Source organism: Vombatus ursinus, unplaced genomic scaffold (assembly GCF_900497805.2).
Source record: "Vombatus ursinus unplaced genomic scaffold, bare-nosed wombat genome assembly UNPS02014768.1, whole genome shotgun sequence".
In the NCBI taxonomy this organism is placed as follows: Eukaryota; Metazoa; Chordata; class Mammalia; order Diprotodontia; family Vombatidae; genus Vombatus; species Vombatus ursinus.
In genome coordinates, this window is record NW_020954546.1 from 8190041 (window position 1) to 8209830 (window position 19790).

General features: G+C 42.1%; 1 protein-coding gene across 9 annotated transcripts in view; it reads right to left on the reverse strand.

The window, feature by feature from the left end:
• ST6GAL1 (ST6 beta-galactoside alpha-2,6-sialyltransferase 1) overlaps positions 1 to 19790 on the reverse strand; it is a 113643-nt gene that overhangs the window by 28949 nt on the left and 64904 nt on the right. Inside the window, exon 1 of one of the 9 annotated variants that reach the window (XM_027862059.1) lies at positions 13838 to 13924. The exons of the other annotated variants lie outside the window; for them this stretch is intronic. The gene's annotated coding sequence lies outside the window, so the exon portion shown is untranslated. Of the gene's footprint in view, positions 1 to 13837; positions 13925 to 19790 lie in introns of those variants that run through there. 9 annotated transcript variants of the gene reach the window in all.

A 19790-nucleotide genomic window follows, 5' to 3' on the forward strand; every position in this document is an offset into this window, starting at 1 on the left:
AAATAAATGTTTATTGATAGCTTCTGCTTTTATGTCACCCACATCTCCTGATACATCCTGCCATCTCCTAGGGAGCCATCTTTATAACAAAGAACAGAATGGGGGGGGGAATGGCTCAGCAAAAAGCTAACCACCCAGTTGTAAAAGTCTTGACATTTTATGACGTTCCACACTTGGGGTCTCCCACCTCTGCAAAGAAGTAGGGTGAGGTGCCTCTGTGTAGCAAAAACTGAACACAAGAAGAAATAATAGACATTCTGTCTAGGATTCAATCCACCAAAGGTAAGTGCTACTATTATCTCCATTTTGCAGATGGTGAAACTGAGGCTGAGAGAGATAAAGTGACTTGCCCGAGGACACACAACCAGTAAATGTCTGAGAAGACGATGGGCACAGGTCTTTCTGACTCCAAGTCCACTGCTCTGTCCACTAAGCCACACTGCCTCCCCAAAAGACACCTCACAACACGAAAGCCAAGACAGACCTTAAAGTGAGGCCTTGGGTTCAATGAGAGAAAGCACTGAGCCTCTGTGACCTGGACTGAAGCAGCCCAGGGCCTGAGCACAATCAATGGGGAAAACAAATGTGAAACGATGGAGTTTCTTAGGACAAAGACTCAGGGCTCTGGGCCCAGATCGGCTACAGGGGTAGGCAAGCTTAAAATTGGCATCTTCTTTGGATGGCTTTCCCTCAATTCATCAATATACACTGATTAAGAGACTTTCACCCTAAAGGGTGTGACCATATGGACATATGCTATATACAAAATCAATACAGGCTATTGGGAGAGAGCCACTAGGAGATGGGGTCAGCGGAGAAAGGGGCCTCAGAAGGCATCCAATCCAAGGCTTTCATTTTACACGGGAGGAAACTGAGGCCCAGAGAGTGACCTGTCCAAGGTCCCAAAGGTAGGAGTAAGCATCAGCTCCGGGATTTGAGCCTATGGTCATCCTACTCTGATGTTCTCCACTCTAGCTGCCGCATTGGAACTCGGTCACTGGGATTCACGAGACGACAAAACCCCCAGGTGATCCTGGGGCTGTGCAATGCAGACAGAACTGCCTCCTTCCCTTCCCCAGAGTTGGATGATCAAAGAGTCACCTCATTAGCTAGCATCTCACCATCACCACCCCCTCTACCCTCCATCCACCTCTTTCTGGAACGATTCACCATGACAAATTTAAATATCTAGAGAAAGCATGATATAAAGACAGATACAGATAAAAGACATCTAGATAAACAGATAGAGATATACAGATATGCATATCTCTATATAGATATGTATTTTGATATAGATATGTTGATATACATCTAGAGCCATCTATAACTACAGCTACATGTCTATTATCAATCTATCTATCTATCTGTCTGTCTACATTGATATTGATATATAGGGGCTAGGGCCCTGGACCTACAGTCAAGATGATTCTAGGTTCAAATTCCATCTCAGACCCTGCCTAGTGACCCTAGGCTAGTCACTTAGTTTCCTATTGTGGGATAGTGACTCTGGAGTCAAGGCTTCAAAGCCAACCTCTGACACTTCTCATATCTGTAATTTTGCACTAGTTACTTCCTATCCCTGGGTCTCAGTTTCCCTGGGATGTAAAGAGACAAAGAGAGACAACACAGGGCAGGATATGCCAAATCCCAAAGTGAGGAGATAGAAAATTTGGCAAAGTGCTGCAGGAATTCCAAAGGGCCCAAGCTTACTTGGGATGGGGAAGCTGGGCATAGGGGTCTTCCCTTTCTAGCATCTTTCTGTCTCCCTCACTGGAATGGTGTTCCCATCCCCAATACCACACCACAACACACAGGTCTTGGGCATATAACCCGCCACACACACACACACACACACACACACACACACACACACACACACACACACACACACACACCTGCTTAAATGTTTCTATCTTAGATCACCATCCATGTATCCTGTATGTATCTTGCATGTACTGATTTATTACATATTCTCTCTTCCATGTGAGCTCCTTGAGGGAACAGGTGGTGGGTACCTTTCTTTGTATTCCCCCTGCTAAACACATAGTAAGTGCTTAATAAATGGGTGTTAGTCAATTAACTGAGAGATCAAACCTTTTATCAGGCAAGTTGTATCGAAGAGTATTGTCTGAATGTGGGTTGAACTAGGTGGGTGAGTCTGAAATAAGGAAGAAACGACAAAGAGGGCTAAGAATTGAAGAGTTTCTGGACCATCTACAAACCACAATTTAACTCCTGGTAGCGAAACTGGGCAACTTTTGTCCACTGACCAATGAGTCACTATCCTGGAGAAATTGGCCAGCATTAACTTCACTCTTCTTGATATAAATGACACCATCAAAGGACCAGCAGCCACAGAGAAGACAGATGGGCAACGTGACTGCACCACCATCATCATGGGCCTCAAGAGCCTTTCAAAGGCAACTTAATCATCTCATCACTGAGTCAGACAAACAGATCTGGTCTCTAATCTCCGTACCAGCTCCTACGATTTGTCCATGGGTCTTCAACTGGCGAGAACAGAAGGCAAAGTCAAATGGAAATGAAGAGGAATCCAGGCATCGCTAATCTGATTTGCTGGAACACTTTGTTGCCACCCCAAAGCAGGAAACGACAAAAGTGAACTTGACGATTTGCCGGGGAGGTCTCGTTGAGATAAAACAATCCACAGCAAGGACCCAGACAAAAAGAGCCTCGTAATCACCAGAGCCAACAAACATTTAGATTTCCTTAACAAACACGCAGAGTCATCAGTCAAGAATGTCAGTTACAGAGTACAAGCTAGCTGGGAAAACATGCAGAGGAGATTACAAGCTGATATGCCTCACATAACAGTGAAACACAGGGGAGCGATCATCAAACACCAAGCAAGGTGAATCCTCTCTACAGATTCCAATCGTACAAGATTCCAGGAGAGACAAGACGATGGATTTAACTTGATTCAAACACCCCTGAGCATTAACACTGAGGGGATTAGAATTGCCTAATCTGCCAGAAAAATCATTGAGGCAGAGCTCAGAGCCAATGGCACTTTATTCAGAGGTCCACGGTCCCCTTTAATGAACCACAATCTGAGATGTTCACTTCTTCCAGGACCTTGTTTTGATAGGGTTTAAGACCAAAACATGCAAAAGAGGCATGCTGAAATAAAGAATCTCATTGGCTGATAGACCTTGCTCGAAGGCCGAAAACGTCCTATCAGCAGGAGGGTCGCGGGCTGGGTAAAGCATGGGATGGTCATAAGATGGTCACGACAAGAGAGAATAGTCCAGAGGCACAAAAGTAAGTCGGATGCCTTTCCCAAGCATTAAGGCATCCCGCCCATGCTGGGTTCGGACGTGGAATTTGAGCAAAACAGGATGGAGATATCTGTCAGCATTCCTGCAGTTCTGCAAGTGAGCCTCCTAACTTGGTAAACTAGTGGTGAACATTATACTAAAGTTGGAGACCCATGATAAGAACCTATCTATCTCTATGAGATTTATGTAAAATATCAAACTGATGAATACTGATTGGAATAGAGTAGGGGTCCGAATGGATTATTTCTCACAATATTAAGCAAAGCAGTGGGGAGGCAAAGGCTCACCGTGTCATGGAGGATACCCTACACACACAGACACACAGACACACAGGCACAGACACACAGGCACAGACACACACACACACACACACACACACACACACAGTAGAGGGATTCCTTAATAACGAGAGGCTCTGGTGTGGTTGGCCCCCAAGACACAGGGCACTATCCCTGACCCAAAAAGACAGGTGAATAGCAGTCCAATCAACTCCCCCACAAGCATTTATTAAACACTTATAATGCTTCAGGAACCGGGGATGCAAAGACAGAAGTGAATGATTTCCTGTCTTCAAGAAGCTTACATTTTAGAGAGGGTGCAACATTTACCCAGAGACGTAAATGAAGGATTTATACAGGATAAACATGCAGTGATGGGACGGGGGGGGGGGGGGGGGGCGGCGCAGAGAAAACTCACACAAGAAAGACCAAGTGAATGGAGAATACATCCTCCCCAGGTTGCACCACGTCACGGGATGGCCAGCCCACTGAGTTTATCCATCTCGATCTAGATTTTAAGCACTGCAGACAGACAATGAGCTAAACAGAGAAGATGAGAACGCTGGATTCCATTTGGGAAATGATCACACTGATCACATTAACATTTTCCCAAGGATGCTAGACTGCCCCATTAGACCGAGAGGCCATTGAGAGCAGGACTGTCTTTTGCCTTCCTTTGAATCCGCAGTACTTAGCACAGCACATGCTGTGGTAGAGTTGTTTCAGTCGTGTCTTACTCCTCATGATCCTATTTGGGGTTTTCTTGGCAAAGATACTGGAGTGGTTTGCCATTTCCTACTTCAGCTCATTTGACAGATGAGGAAACTGAGGCAAACAGGGTGAAGTGACTTGCCCAAGGTCACACAGTAAGTGTCTGAGGCCAGAGCTGTCTTCCTGATTCCAAGCCCAGTGCTCTATCCACTTCTGCACCTAGCTGCCCATAGACATGGTAGGCACTTAATAAATGTTTATTGACTAACTGGACATCTAAACGCGGGATCAGAGGATCCTAAATTTAGAGCTGGAAGTGACCTCAGAGTGCATCTAACCCAAACAAGGTAACTGGGGCCCGTGAAGATGAAGCAACGTGCCCACAGTCAGTCACACTGATGGCAGCATTAGAGGTGGCTGCTTCTTCTTTGTGACACCCCCACTCCCCCCAACCCTGCCAAGGTGGGAATGGGTTGAGGGTCTGGCTGACAGAAGAAGGATCTCAACCAGTAAGATCCCAGACCACACGAAGCACTTTAGCTAATATGGCGGCAATCTCATTGTTTAGTCACCAAAGCTTGTCGCCCCCATACTTTACTTATGAAATTGGGCAACCACTGGTTGTCCCCGCCCCATGCCCTTTGCTTTCTACATTTGAGGCCCAACTGCTCAGAGGCTTGCTAGCCCTCTCAGGGAGATTTTTTTAGTTACTCTGCTAGGGCATCCAATCCACTTACTGAGGTAAGAGCGTTGCAATAATTAAAGACGTGTGTGATGAGACGAGTGGAACAGCGTATGCCAAATAAAGGCCTTGATAAATACTGGCTATTTACCAATGGAACTGTAGATATGGGTCCTCACATCCAGCCTCCCACCTGGTATATCCCCTCTGAGCATTCCTGGAAGCTGTCATTCAACCTCCATTGGAACCCACCCAAAGACAGGGAGCTTACTACCTCACAAGATAGCTGGGTCCACTGTAGCCCAAATTACATTGTTGTTAAGTCCTCTCTGTCACTTGTAGTCATTGGCCCTGCTTCTTCCTTCAAGGTCAAATAAATGGACATCTTTTTCTCTGGAGAACTCTTCAAATGCTTAAATTTATTAAATGAGGCAAAAAAAGTAATTATTATTATTTTTTGCTATTTTAACATTTTTAATTTTTTTTTTACATTTTTATTTAAAGTTTTGAGTTCTTTGGATGCAAATAGCATTTTCCATCACGAGGCCTTTGGAAATGGCTTAGATCCTTGTATTACTGAGAAGGGTTAAGCCTATTAATACTAGTCATCGCACAATGTGGCTGTTACTGTGTACAATGTTCTCCTGGTTCTGCTCACTTCACTCAGCATCAGTCCATACAAGTCTTTCCAGGTTTTTCTGAAGTCAGCCTGTTCATCATTTCTTATAGCACAATAGTACTCCATCACATTCATATGCCACAACTTGTTCAGCCATTCCTCAATTGATGGGCATCCTCTCAATTTCCAATTCCTTGCCACCACAAAAAGAGCTGCTATAAATATTTTTGCACATGGGTCCTTTTCCCATTTGTATGATCTCCTTGGGATACAGCGCTAGAAAAGTTATTGCTGGGTCAAAGGTATGCACATTTTTATAGCCCTTTGGACATAGTTCCAAATTGCTCTCCAAAATGGTTGGATCATTTCACAACTCCACCAATGGTGCATTAGTATTCCAATTTTCCCACATCTTCTCCAAAATTTATCATTTTCCTTTTCTGTCATATTAGCCAATCTGATAGGTGTGAGGTGGTACCTCAGAGTTATTTTAATTTTCATTTCTCTATTCAATAGTGATTTAGAACATTTTTTCATATGACAATAGATACCTTTGATTTCTTTGTCTAAAAATTGCCTGTACGTATCCTTTGACCATTTATCAATCAGGGAATGACTGGTATTTTTTATTAATTTGACTCAGTTCTCTACAGACTTGAGAAATGAGGCCTTTATCAAAGATACTTGGTACAATTCCCCTCCCCCCCGTTTTCTTCTTTCCTTATAATTTTGGTTGCTTTGGTCTTATTTGTGCAAAACCTTTTTCATTTTACATAATCAAAAGTATCTATTTTACATTCTGTAATGCTCTCTTTATCTTCTTTGGTCCTAAATTATTCCCTTATCCATAAATCTGGAAGGTAAACTATTCCACACTCTCCATAATTTACTTATGCTATCACCCTTTACATGTAAGTCAGGGACCCATTTTGACCTTATTCTGGTATACAGTATAAGATGTTGGTCTATACCCAATTTCTGCCATACTGTTTTCCAGTTTTCCCAGCAGTTTTTGTCAAATACTGAGTTTTTATTTCAAGAGTTTGGATCTGTGAGTTTATCATATACTAGATACTAGATTACTATGATCATTTGCTACAATGTAATTTGTACCTAATATATTCTACTGATCCACCACTCCATTCCTTAGCCAGGACCAGATTGTTTTGATAATTACTGCTTTATAAGACAGTTTGAGACCTGGTATGACTAGACTACCTTCTTTCACATTTTTTTTTTATTGATTCCCTGGACATCCTCGAGCTTTTGTTTTTCCAGATGAATTTTTGTTACTATGTTTTCTAGCTTTATATAACAATTTTTAATAGTTTGATTAATATGGCACCGAATAAATAGATTAACTTAGGTAGAATTGTCATTTTTACTATATTGGCTCAGGCCACCCATGAGCAATTAATATTTTCCTAATTGTTTAGATCTGACTTTATTTCTGTGAAAGGTGTTTTACGGTTGTGTTCATATAGTTCCTGAGTTTGTCCCGGCAGGTAGACCTTCAAGTATTTTATATTGTCTATAGTTAGTTTAAATGGAATTCTTCTTTCTATCTCTTGCTGCTGGACCCTGTTGGTAATATATAGAAATGCTGGTAATTTATGTGGGTTTATTTTGTGTCCTACAACTCTGCTAAAGTTTTTAGTTATTGCAAGTAGTTTCTCAGTCGATTCTCGAGGATTTTTCTAAGTGTAACATCACATCACCTGCAAAGAGTGATGGTTTTCTTTCCTCATTGCCCGTTCTAATTCCTTTAATTTCTTTTTCTTCTCTTATTGCTATAGCTACCATTTCTAGCACAATATTAAATAATAGAGACAATAATGGGCATCCTTGCTTCACCCTGATAATATTGGGAAGGCTTCTAGCTTATCCCCATTACAAATAATACTTGCTGTTGGTTTTAGATAATATAGTACTTATCATTTTAAGGTAAGCTCCATTTACTCCTACACTCTCTAGGGTTTTTAATAGGAATAGGTGCTGTATTTTTTTCAAAGGCTTTTTCTGCATCTATTGAGATAATCATATGACTTCTGTTGGTTTTGTTATTGATATGGCCAGTTATACTGATAGTTTAATTTGAACCAGCCCTGCATTCATGCTATAAACCCCACCTGGTCATAGTGTGTGATCCTTGCAATGTATTGCTATAATCTTTTAGCTAGTATTTTATTTAAAATTTTTGCATCAGTATTCATTAGGAAAATCGGTCTATAATTTTCTTTCTTTGTTTTGGCTCTTCCTGACTTAGGTATCAGCACCACAGTTCAGTCATAAATGGAATTTGGTAGGACTCCATCTTCACCTATTTTCCCAAATAGCTGATACAGTATTAAGATTAATCATCCTTTAAATATTTGGTAGAATTCACTTGTGAATCTATTTGGTCCTGGGGATTTTTTCTTAGGAAGTTCATTGATGGCTTATTCAATTTCTTTTTCTAAGACTGGATCAAGCATTTTATTTCTTCTGTTAATTTTGGTAATTTATATTTTTGCAGATACTCATCCATTTCATTTATATGGTCAAATTTACTGGCATATAATTAGGCAAAATACCTCCTAACAATTGTCTCGATTTCCTCTTCATTGGTGGTGAATTCACCTCTTTCATTTTTAATACTAGTAATTTGTTAATTTGATTAAAAAAAAAGAAAGAAAACCAAACTGTTTATCTATTTTATTAGGTTTTTTTTCCCACAAAACCAGATTCTAGTTTTATTTATTATTCAGTGGCTTTCTTACTTTCAATTTTATTAATCTTCCTTTGATTTTCGGTATTCCCAATTTGGTGTTTAATTGGGGATTTTAAATTTGTTCTTTTTCTAGTTTTTTTTTAGTTGTATACCCAATTCATTGATCTTCTTTTTCTCTATTTTATTGATGTAAGCAATTAAAGATATAACTTTTCCCCTAAGTACTGTTTTGGCTGCATCCGACAAATTTTTGTATGCTATCTCATTGTTGTCATTTTCTTTAATGAAATTATCAATTATTTCTGTGATTTGTTCTTTGATTCACTTTTTTTTAGGATTAGATTATTTAATTTCCAATTAATTTTTAAGTTCTCTTTCCATTGTCTATTATTTAATGTACTTTTATTGCATTATGATCTGAAAAGGATACATTTACTATTTCTGCATTACTGCATTTGGCTGTGAGGTTTTTAATGTCCTAATACATGGTCAATTTTTGTGTAGGTGCCATGTACTGCAAGGAAAAACATATATTCCTTTCTATTCCCATTCAATTTTCTCCAGAGATCTATCATATCTAACTTTTCCAGAGTTTTATTCACCTCCTTAACTTCTTTCTCGTTTGTTTTTTGGTTAGATTTATCTAGTTCTGAGAGGGGAAAGTTGAGGTCCTCCAATAGTATAGTTTTATTATTTATTTCCTCCTGTAATTCATTCAACTTTTTCAAAAATTTAGATGCTATGCCATTTGATGCATATATGTTTAGTATTGATATGGCTTCATTGTCTACGGTACCTTTAAGCAAGATATAGTTTCCCTCCTTATCTTTTAAATTAGTTCTATTTTTGCATTTGCTTTGTCTGAGATCATACCTCTGCTTTCTTTGCTTCAGCTGAAGCATAATAATTTCTGCTCCAGTCCCTTACCTTGACCCTGTGTGTATCTCTCTGCTTCAGATATGTTTCTTGTAAACAACACATTGTAGGATTCTAGTTTTTAATCCATCTGCTATCCACTTCCATTTAATATGTGAGTTCACCCCATTCACATTTATAGTTATAACTGTGTATTTTTCCTCCATGCTATTTTTCCCTTGTTTACCCCCCTCTCTCTTACCCCTATCCTTTCCCTCCTCACAAGTGTTTCACTTCTGATCACTTCCTTCCCAATCTACTCTCCCTTTTATCAGTCCTCTCTCCTTCTTCTATTATCCCTGTCCCTTTATACTTCCTTAAAGGGCAAAATAGATCTCTATATCCAAATGAGTGTGTATGTTATTTTCTCTTTGAGTCAATTTTGATGACAGTAAGGTTTAAGCTTTACCTGCCAACCCCTCCCCCATCTTCCCCTCCATTATACTAGCTCTTTCATGCCTCTTTGATGTGGAATAATTTATCTCATCCAATCTCCTCCCCTCCTTTTTCTTCCAGTGCATTTTTTCTCACCCCTTTTTTTGGGGGGGGATAGCATCCCATCAAAGTCACCTTATATTCATACCCTCTATCTATCTATCTATCTATCTATCTATCTATCTATATTCCTTCTAAGTTCTCTTACAGTAATAAAGTTCTAAAGAGTTATAAATGTTATCTTGTCATATAGAAATATAAAGTTTAACTTTATTGAATTTCTTATGTTTTATCTTTCTTATTTCTTCTTCACCTTTTTATGTTTCCCTTGAATCTTGTATTTAGAGGTCACATTTTTTATTCAGCTCTGGTCTTTTAATGAGGAATGCTTGAAAGTTCTCTATTTCATTAAATGTTTATTTTTTCCCCTGAGAAATTATATTCAATTTTGCTGGGTAGGTGACTCTTGGTTGTAATCCTAACTTTATTGCCTTCTGGTATATCATATTCCAAGCCCTCTGGTTTTTTAATGTGGAAACTGCCAAATCCTGTATAATCTGACTGTAGCTACACAATATTTGAATTGTTTCTTTTTTGCTGCTTATAATACTTTCTCCTTGATCTGGGAGCTCTGGAATTTGTCTATGTTGTTACTGGGAGTTTTCATTTTGGGATCTCTTTCAGGTAGGGATTGGTGGATTCTTTCAATTTCTATTTTGCCCCCTGGTTCTAATATATCAGGGCAGTTTTCTTTGATAATTTCCTGAAAGATGCTGTCTGGGCTTTTTTTTTTTTTTTATCATGACTTTTAGGGAGTCCAATAATCTTTATGTTATCTCTCCTGAATCTATTTTCTGGGTCAGTTGTTTTTCCAATGAGACATTTCACATTTTCTTCTATTTTATTTTTACTCTTTTGATTTTGTTTTATCGTATCTTGATGTCTCATAGTCATTAGCACGCACTTGCTCAATTGTATTTTTCAACAAATTATTTTCTTCAGTGAGCTTTTGTACTTCCTTTTCCATTTGGCCAATTCTATTTTTGAGGGAGTTATTTTCCTCAGTAAATTTTTGTATATCTTTTCCCATGCTATCAACTCTTTGTTCATCATTCTTTTGCATTACTCTCATTTCTTTTCCCAATTTTTCTTCTCCTCTAATTTGCTTTTTAAAATCTTTTTTTAAGCTCTTTCAGAAATTCCTTTTGGGCCCGAGACCAAATTACATTTTTCTTTGAGGTTCACATGTAGCCATTCTCACACTGTTGTCCTCTTCTAAGTTTATACCTAGATCCTCTCTGTCACCACAGTAACTTTCTATAGTTAAGGGGTTTTTTTTGGTTTTTGCTCATTTTTTCTACCTTTTTTTGTGAGTGTTTTTATGTGAGTTGGGCTCTGGTCCTGCACTGTCCCAAGCTTTCTGTGCTGGGGCTCAGGGTCTTACTGCTGGCTTTCACTGGGCTTCAGGGTTTAGCTGTTTGCTTTCACCGGAGGGCAGGCTACCCTTCTGGCTTTTACTAGGAAGTGGGACTTCCCTGTTGGCCTCCCCTGGGTGTGGGGTTTAGCTGCTGGCCTGCCCCAGGGGTGAGGCCTTTCTGCTGGGTTGCTAATGGAACAGATCCTTTCTGGGGGCCTTCCCTGAAGGAGGGATCTTGTTGCTGCTCTGGTCTAGGGGTGGGGCCCTACTGCTAGCTGGCTATGGAAACAAGGTCTCTCTGCTAGTAGGCCCCAGGGGCCAGCACATTCATCAAGTCCAACAAGATATACAGTGCTCTGCACCCACAAGTGTCCTACCTCAGTAAAGAAGGGGGAGGTGTTCCGTAAAAATGTATTCAGAGCTTACCAGTACAAAGTACTAAGTGCTCTAGGGCACAGACCATTTAATAAAGAACATGACCCCTGACCTCCTGAAGCTTACAGACTAGGAGAAATTGTAGAGTCAGGACAACAACTTGACAACTGAGTAAATGTGGAAGAAAAGTGAGAGGGGCAGAAGAGTCAAATATAACACTCCCTTCTCCTCCTTGTACACGCACTGTGCCCCCCTCCTGGCTTCCAACTCCTCTTAATTCCAGTGCCTTCCCCTGTTAATTACTTCCCATTTACATGTAGCTTGTTTTGCACAGATTTCCTTGCACTAGAGTATAATAAGTTCCTGGAGAACAGGATGGTCTTTTGCCTCTTTTCTGTATCTCCACTGTTTGGCGCAGTGCCCAGAACAAATGGTGTTTAATAAATGTTTGTTGGTTAATTAATCCAAAGCTGAGTTCAAGTCCTACCTATTCCATGAGGTCTTCCCTGATTCCCCAGCTTTGAGTGCCTTTCCCCCAAAAAACTAGCGGGTACTTAAAACTGATCTTGCACACATGTTGTTCCCCCCCCCCCCCCCCCGGGACTGCAGGCTCCTCAAGAGAGAGCAGAGATGGTCTCCTCTTAGCCTCTGAATTCCCAGTGCCCACCATCATGCCTGGAACAAAGGAGACACTAAGTGAACGCTGACCGTTCTGGTTAGGTTGCCTTGCCTCCAAGATAAACATCCCTCCCTTGCTCTCTGGGCCATTTTTATAAGATCAAATTCCCACACTTGTCACTTTTCTGGCTGTCCGCCACTGGCTGTAACTCCAGTTTGTCTGAGTCCCTCCAACTATGACATCTGGAATTGAAAACAAGGCCACTGAGTGAGGAAGAGAGCCATTTCTCGAGTATCATGGATTTGCTGGCTATCAAGGGCTCACTGACTTAAGTTTGAAGGGGCTCATGGAGATCACTTAGTCTAACTGCCTCATTTTACAGATGAGGAGACTGAGGCCCAGAGAAGAAATGTGCCTTGGCCAGGGTCACACAGATGTCAACGGCAGAGCCAGGATTTCAATTCAACTTCTCTGGCTCCAAATCCAGGGGGTCTCTCGAGGTTACATTTGCTCACGCTCCTCCCTACCCCACTCCTTTTTTCCTCTCTTACTGTAAAATACACAACTTAAAGTGCCCTTTGCCCATCTGTCTGCCAAATCAGCCTCCTTACTCCCTTGAAGACCAGGTTCAAGAGTCATGGAGTCACCATCCCTGTTTTAACACACTACTCTGGATTCCACTTACCCTTCTACTGCAAGGGAAATAGGTCCTGTTCAGGTGCTATCAATCTTCATGGGTGGAGGAATCAGGGAAACTAGTGCATCCTGGTCAGACTGCTAGGGTCGTAGGCTTCTGAAGAGAGCTAGCCTGACCGATGCATGGAGACTGGTATCTGTATGGGAGAGCTCCTCCTCGGGCCTGACTTCTACCAAGGCAAGGACATCCCCAAGAAAAGATACCCTTCTCTGAGTGTGCTACGAAAGGAGGCAAAGCAGGCAACTGCCCTCCAGGAGGGCATGCGTATGAAATACCTCAAGAGGAAAATGACATCTCTCCAAATACATGAGTAGAGGGCACAGGGAGCCACGGCTGGATGGGAAGCAGAGAGAGGCAGAAGTCTGGAGGGCATCCATGATGGCAAGACTTAAGAAGGGCTCAGCTTAGCTACTCTGTGACTTGGGGTAGGCTTCTGTGATCTTCTGGGCCACTTTAAAGGAGGAGAGGCCTCTGAGGTTTCTTCCAGCTCTAATAATCTGATTCTAATTGGACCTCTTTCTGTACAAAGTCTTTCCCTGATGATCTCCCCAATGGCCAGTACCATTCCCTCACATTTGTTCTGAATACATATGTATATATGTACTCACAGTGACAATAATAGCTTACATTTCTATAGTGCATTAAGATTTGGAAAGCACTTTATAATATCTTCCCAACAACCCCATTATTATCCTCATTTTACACCCTGAGTAAGTCAGGATCATACAGCTGTGTTTGAGGCAGGATTTGAACTCAGGCCCTCCATTCACTATGCCACCCAGCTCCTTGTGGATAGGGACGGTTTCATTTTTGTCATTGTATATACAGCACTTTGCACGATATATGGCGCATAGTAGACGCAACAGAAGGCCCCACAAATGGCTCTTATGAGGACGGCAGCAGAAACAGTCAGTTCCAGCATTTCTAGCTACTGGATCTCAAACGGAAAGCAAAGGGACAAGAATAATACCCTGGAGCCGAGTGGCTAAGAATGGATGGCACCTTGGCTTCAGCCCCTTGTCTGTGACCTGAACGAGCAGATAAAAAGGGGCCACCCCCCACCCCGAGCCGCTGACCTACCAGAGGCACTGAGAGTCCAGAAGGCCTTGGCTCCCTCCAGCTCCTAACAGGACACACCAAACAACTGACTTTCAGCTCTTGGGAACGCTGAAGGCACAAATACACCAACTGTGGATGAGTGAGAAAGCTTCCTCAGCCCCAGGGCAGAACACATTGAACTCAGCCCCAGGAAAGAAGGGCCAGTGCTGAGGCTGGGCCAGGTCGGGAGCTCCTTGGGGCGATGACTTGCTATTAAAATTAGTAGCCCGGTCTGCAGCCTCTAAATTAACCCTTAGGAACCAAAGATGTTTGTGGAACTGGATTCCAAATGATGTCCCTCTAGACTCTGACTGGGGAGCCTACCTCTCTGCCTTCACAACCTCAAAGGATCGTCTATTTAAAGCTAAAGAGACCACAGGGATCATCTGACCCAACCACATCATTTTACAGAAAAGGAAACTGAGGCTCAGAGAAGCTAAGAGACTTCTCCAAGGTCACACAGGCGGTAACAGAATCAGAATTCAAACCCAGGTCCTAGGATCACAGATTTCAAGCTAAAAGGGATCTTGAAGGTCATCGGAGAAAAAACAAATACTTTCATTTTACAAGTGGGGAAACTGAGGCACAGAGCGGTCAAGGAATCATAGGTCCCAAACTGTCAAGGCCTTCACACACCACCTAATCCAATTCCCTCATCTTACAGATGAGGAAACGAGACCCAGAGAGGAAAAATGAGTTGTCCAATGTCACATAGGTAAATAGAGGCAGAACCAAATCAGCAGTCTTTCTACTATGTCTATACATCTCAGAGAAGGAGGTGAGCGTTTTCTTAATTCCAGTCAATCTTCGAACATTTATTAAATACCTACTATGTGTCAGGCACTAGGGATACAGAGTCAAAAAGGAAACAAGTACTTGCCCTCAAGAAGCTTACATTCTAATGGCAAAGACAATATGGACAAATGTGTGCATGCTTATGCAAAATAGATTTCAAAAATAATTACAAGATAATTTTGGAGGGCAAAGCATTAGCAGCTAGGGGATCAGGAAAGTTTTCATATAGAAGGGAATCATGGGGATACCTTTATACTTAGGGCATCATTGAGGTCCCAACTGAGTTAGCACCATGGCCTTATGGTGTCTGCTGATGAGGCCATCACTGAAAATGTTAGTGTCTCATAAAAATAAAAGAAGTGATAATAGTCTGGGTTTATAAAGGTATATTTCTCACATAATGAAGTAAAAGTGGACTGTGGGAGGTAGACCGTGATCCCACCTGAGTACAAAACAGTTAAACTAAAAATACAAGAAGTCAAAACAAAGAGTGGAAAATTTCCAGATCACTGAGTTTCGTTTCTTATAGAAACAGAGAATCATGCTAAATGAATGAAAAATGAAAATCAGGTGTCATCAAAGCAATGATGAAATGTCAGCACTGACAAGATACTGCTCAGTGCAGGGGAAGAAGGCTGCCTACGTGGCTGCCATGGTGGCAGGTATGCCCTCATGCTGGGTACTATGGTGGGCCCTTGGCTATCTGGCTGCACTCAATCCCTGGGACCTGCCACATCACAGGTCCGCCTGGGGTTGGAACCAAGCCACTATTTTCACAAGCTCTCTGAGTTTCTACCGACATGAATTCAAATGAGTTAATTCCATATGCCACTTCTAGGCCCATGGAAATATTGCTCAACACCAAATGCTGTAATTTTGATAGAAATCAAAAGCATATTTGTACAACGGCTTTTGTCTACAGTCCAAGGGACTCAATTCCTGGACCAAACTGAATTTTAGTAGGGATTGTCTTCAAACGTAACTGCCGAACCTTTTCACTTGGTCTGATGCAAGATAAATATGACATCTGGTCCTCCCCCATTCTCAGGTGTGCAAAGAAAGGGAGAATAAACACCCACTTTCTCAATCTGGGATCTCCAGGTGTAGCTATCTGGAGACTGGTTTTTAAAAGAAAAAAAAAATCAAATGCTTTCCCTCAAGTGTCCCAGAGAACTTCCTGGGGACCCGGCAGTTGTCTTCCAATAGACCAAAGTGCTACCATGTGAAAAAGAAATTACACTTATCATGCTTGCCCTAGGTACTGAAGAACCAAAGACAAAATGCAAAAGTCTCTGCCCTCAAGGAGTTTATATTCTACTTCCCTGGGTAAGGGTAGAGTCTTAAAACATGGTGCTTCAAGGCGCAGCCTAAGGAATGACTTGCCAACAAGCTGACTTTCACCTTTGCACCCCAAAAGGACACAAAAACCAACAGAATTTCACACGAGGACTTCACAGTGCTGGGTATACAAACCGTGCTCAGCCTGGATCCACAGCGGTTGGGTCAGATCAAAGGATGAAGGATAACATTATCCTTCCCCACCCCGATCAGTCATTATTGTATTGTCTAGTGGACTACAAGGTCAATGGGTCCAGCAGTGTGGTAAAGCATCCCCCAAAAACTTATACAACACTAGGCTGCATGAAAAAGAGAACAGGGTCCAGGGTGAGGGCAGTGTTGGTCCTGCTGCATTCTTACCCGACCCAAGCACATTCAGATTATGGTATCCAATTCTGGGGGTCACCCTTTAGCACAGGCACTGATAAAATGGTCCAGAGGAAGGCAGACAAGATGAAGGAGGACCTCAAGATCACTCCCTACAAGACCTGGGTGAAGGGACTGGAGATGTCTAGGCTGAAGAAGACTCAGGGGAGACAAGACAGTTGTCTTCAAATATCTGAAAGGCTGTCACCTGGAGGACAAGTGGAATTTATTCTACTTGGTGCCAAAGGGTAGAAGCAGGAAGGGCAGAAGTTGCCAGGAGAGAATTTTTGACTCAATACAGAGAAAACTTCCAAACAATAAGAACTGCCCCAGGGGGCAGCTAGGTGGCACAGTGGATAGGACACTGGCCCTGAAGTCAGGAAGACCTGAGTTCAAATGTGACCTCAGACACATAACACTTGACACTTATTAGCTGTGTGACTCTGGGCAAGTCATTTAACCCCAACTGCCTAAAAAGAACTGCCCTGAAGTGAGACGGCCTTGTCTTGGGAGGTAGTAGGTCCTACTTGCTAGAGGTCTTCAAGCAAAGCCTGGACAGTCCCTTGTGGGGTGTGGTATAAAGGGAATTCCTTCTGTCCTATCCACTGCCTTCATCATCACAAAGATCCCTACCTACCGATACTGAATGCAATTTAGACCAAGGTTCTGCATCTGTTGATATCATGAACCCTTTGGGCAGCCTGGTGAAGCCTATGAACCCTACCTTAGAATAACGGTTTTAAAAGCATAAAATACATAGGATTGCAAAGAAATTTAATTATACTGAAACATAGTTATCAATTTTTTTTAAAAAAATAGGAGCAGAATTTAAGAATACCTCAAAGGATCAATCTATGTCAACTGACACAGGGAAATATTTCTAATCCATAAGGCAGCAAAAATAGAGATAGGATGAAAAATTTTATTCCAATGTAAAATTATAACAAAAAAATTTGTGTCATTTGACATGCCTGGTCCTTCTACTGATAATAACTTTTTTAAGAGTTACCTGGGAGTGGCGCAGTGGATAGAGCTCTGGCCCTGGAGTCAGAAGGACCTGAGTTCAAATTCAGCCTCAGACACTTGACACTTACTAGCTATGTGACCCTGGGCAAGTCACTTAACCCCAACTGCCTCACTAAAAAGCAAAAACAAAACAAAACAAAACAAAAAAGAGTTACCTGGGACACCAAGAAGTTAAATGACTTGCCCAGAGTCACACTGCCAGTATATATCAAAAGCAGGGTTTGAACCTGAGCCTTTCTGGCTGAGAACACAATTCTCTATTCACTATGTCATGCTGCAACTCCACAGAGGGGAATCTTGTTCCTGTATGGGCTAAACACAACTTCTAACACAGTGGTTCTCCAATTCTGTGACTGCGTCATCGACTACTGTAGGGGCGGTGACCATTAGGCAATGAGTGAACCCTGCAAGTGTCTCTGCTCTGAATATACCCAAAGAGCCAATGCAACCATCACAGAATGGTTCTGAAAGTCTGTGCCTCCCTGTGCTGCGGCATGGAGAGTTATGTTCGCCATTCTGTCTTCACAGCCCTCATTCATAACAGCTGCTTGATTTGATTCCCTGTGGCTCAGAATGGGCACCCTGCTGAATGTTCATTGAGGCCACCCATCTTTTCTATGGCTCACCAAAGGCCATGTCAGCACCAGGGCCAGAGGCTTGCCTGCTGCAGCCTGATAACTTCCGTGGAGATAATACTCACATGCCCCGCTGTAACAATGCTTTCATCACCCAGTTAGATCTGTCTCACATGTTCCTTGCAGACAACAAGGTAACTTTTTTCGGCATGCTGTTATAAGTTAAGCACTCATTTTTTTGTTTCCTTCTTTTATTAAGAAAGAAAAGTTTCCTTTATCTACCATTTTTACCCAGTATAATGACATCTCTCTGGCCCTGACCTTCAACCTACCATCTGGCCATAAAAATCTAGTATTCTCATTAAAAAACCAGTTCAACAGGACCTTTGAAACGTTCGTCCCTCCTACTTCTTATCACCTGTGGCTGTCACCCAGAAATGAGCAGGCTGTACCCATGCTGTTTCGGACAGATTCAAGTGCCCAAAGCCCAGAAAGATCAGCAGATTAGCAACGTACAATCTGAATGTGCTTATTCTGCAGATACCTGTTTTATTGGGTTATTACTGATTGCCAGAACAGATACAAATGCAATCTTGTAAGCCTCTGCATGGTCTCATCAGTCCCTGGGGAGCTCCTGGCCAGTGATCACATGAGAAAGGAGTACCATTATGAAAGGAACAAGACAAAGTCCCTTAAGTCACACAAAATGATTCAGTTAACACTAAATAGCAAGGACCAGAAGTCACTTCCAAAAACAAAAACCACCACAAAGATGAAGGGGCTGACATAAGAGAAGGAGGAAAAGGGGCTCCTACAGGAAGGCCATGACCTATCGGTTTTAAATTAAGCCCAGACATAGGAATACAAGGATCTGAGAACCAGTCTCCTCCATAACAGAAAAACTGTCTCCTAACTGCATTATAATGATCAAGCTTGGCCCCAAAGAAAGGAGGAGGAAGTGAATCTCCCATCCTTCTATGCAGAGGTGGCAGACTATATGTGTAGAAAGACCATTGTGTATATTGTCAAATTTGGTTGTGTTGGTTAGAATAGCTTTTCCCCTATGTGAGAGGGCAGGATGAAGAGAAGGGAGTGAGGGAGTGAGGAAGAGAAGAGATGGTAGGAGGGAGGAAGAGAAGGAAGGTAGGAGGGTGGGAAAGAAGAGAGAATGAGAGGGTGGGAGAGAAGAAAGGATGGGAGGGAGGAAATTGCAGCAGATCATATGCCCCAATATTGTTTCATGTCATAGCCTCTGATATCTGAACTCTGGTTCTCACCCACACCCAATTCGGTTAACACAAGACAAACCCCCTTTGTATCTGTTCTGATTCCGTTTGGGTTGAGAAGGCATGCTCACAATCTGCAAGTCTTCACCACATTTCTTTCTTGGTCCCTAAGTTCTCCATTTCCCAACTCTTCTCCCTGCCAAGATCCTGGGTTTTCCCTAGGTATCACATCTGTAGACCTTGTCCTACTTGAAGTACTACCTCAGAACTACACAATCCATCTCCTACCCGGAGTCACCTATTGAATGAGTCAAGCCATTCTGTTTTTTCACCTGTGGTCTGTCCAATGGCCCGTGACCAACTTTTAATCGGCCACTTCCCCTACTGTAGACCCAGTATGGGCCAAGAGACAAAGAATTAATTTTAAGTTGTAATTCTTTCTTTCCTTCTTTCCTTCTCCCGCTCCCTTTCCCTCTCTCCCTCCATCTCCCCCCCACTTCCTTCCTAACTATTAGTTTATATCCTTTGACCAACTATCTACTGGGAAATGGTTTTTGGTCATACACACACACACACACACACACACACACACACACACACACACACACA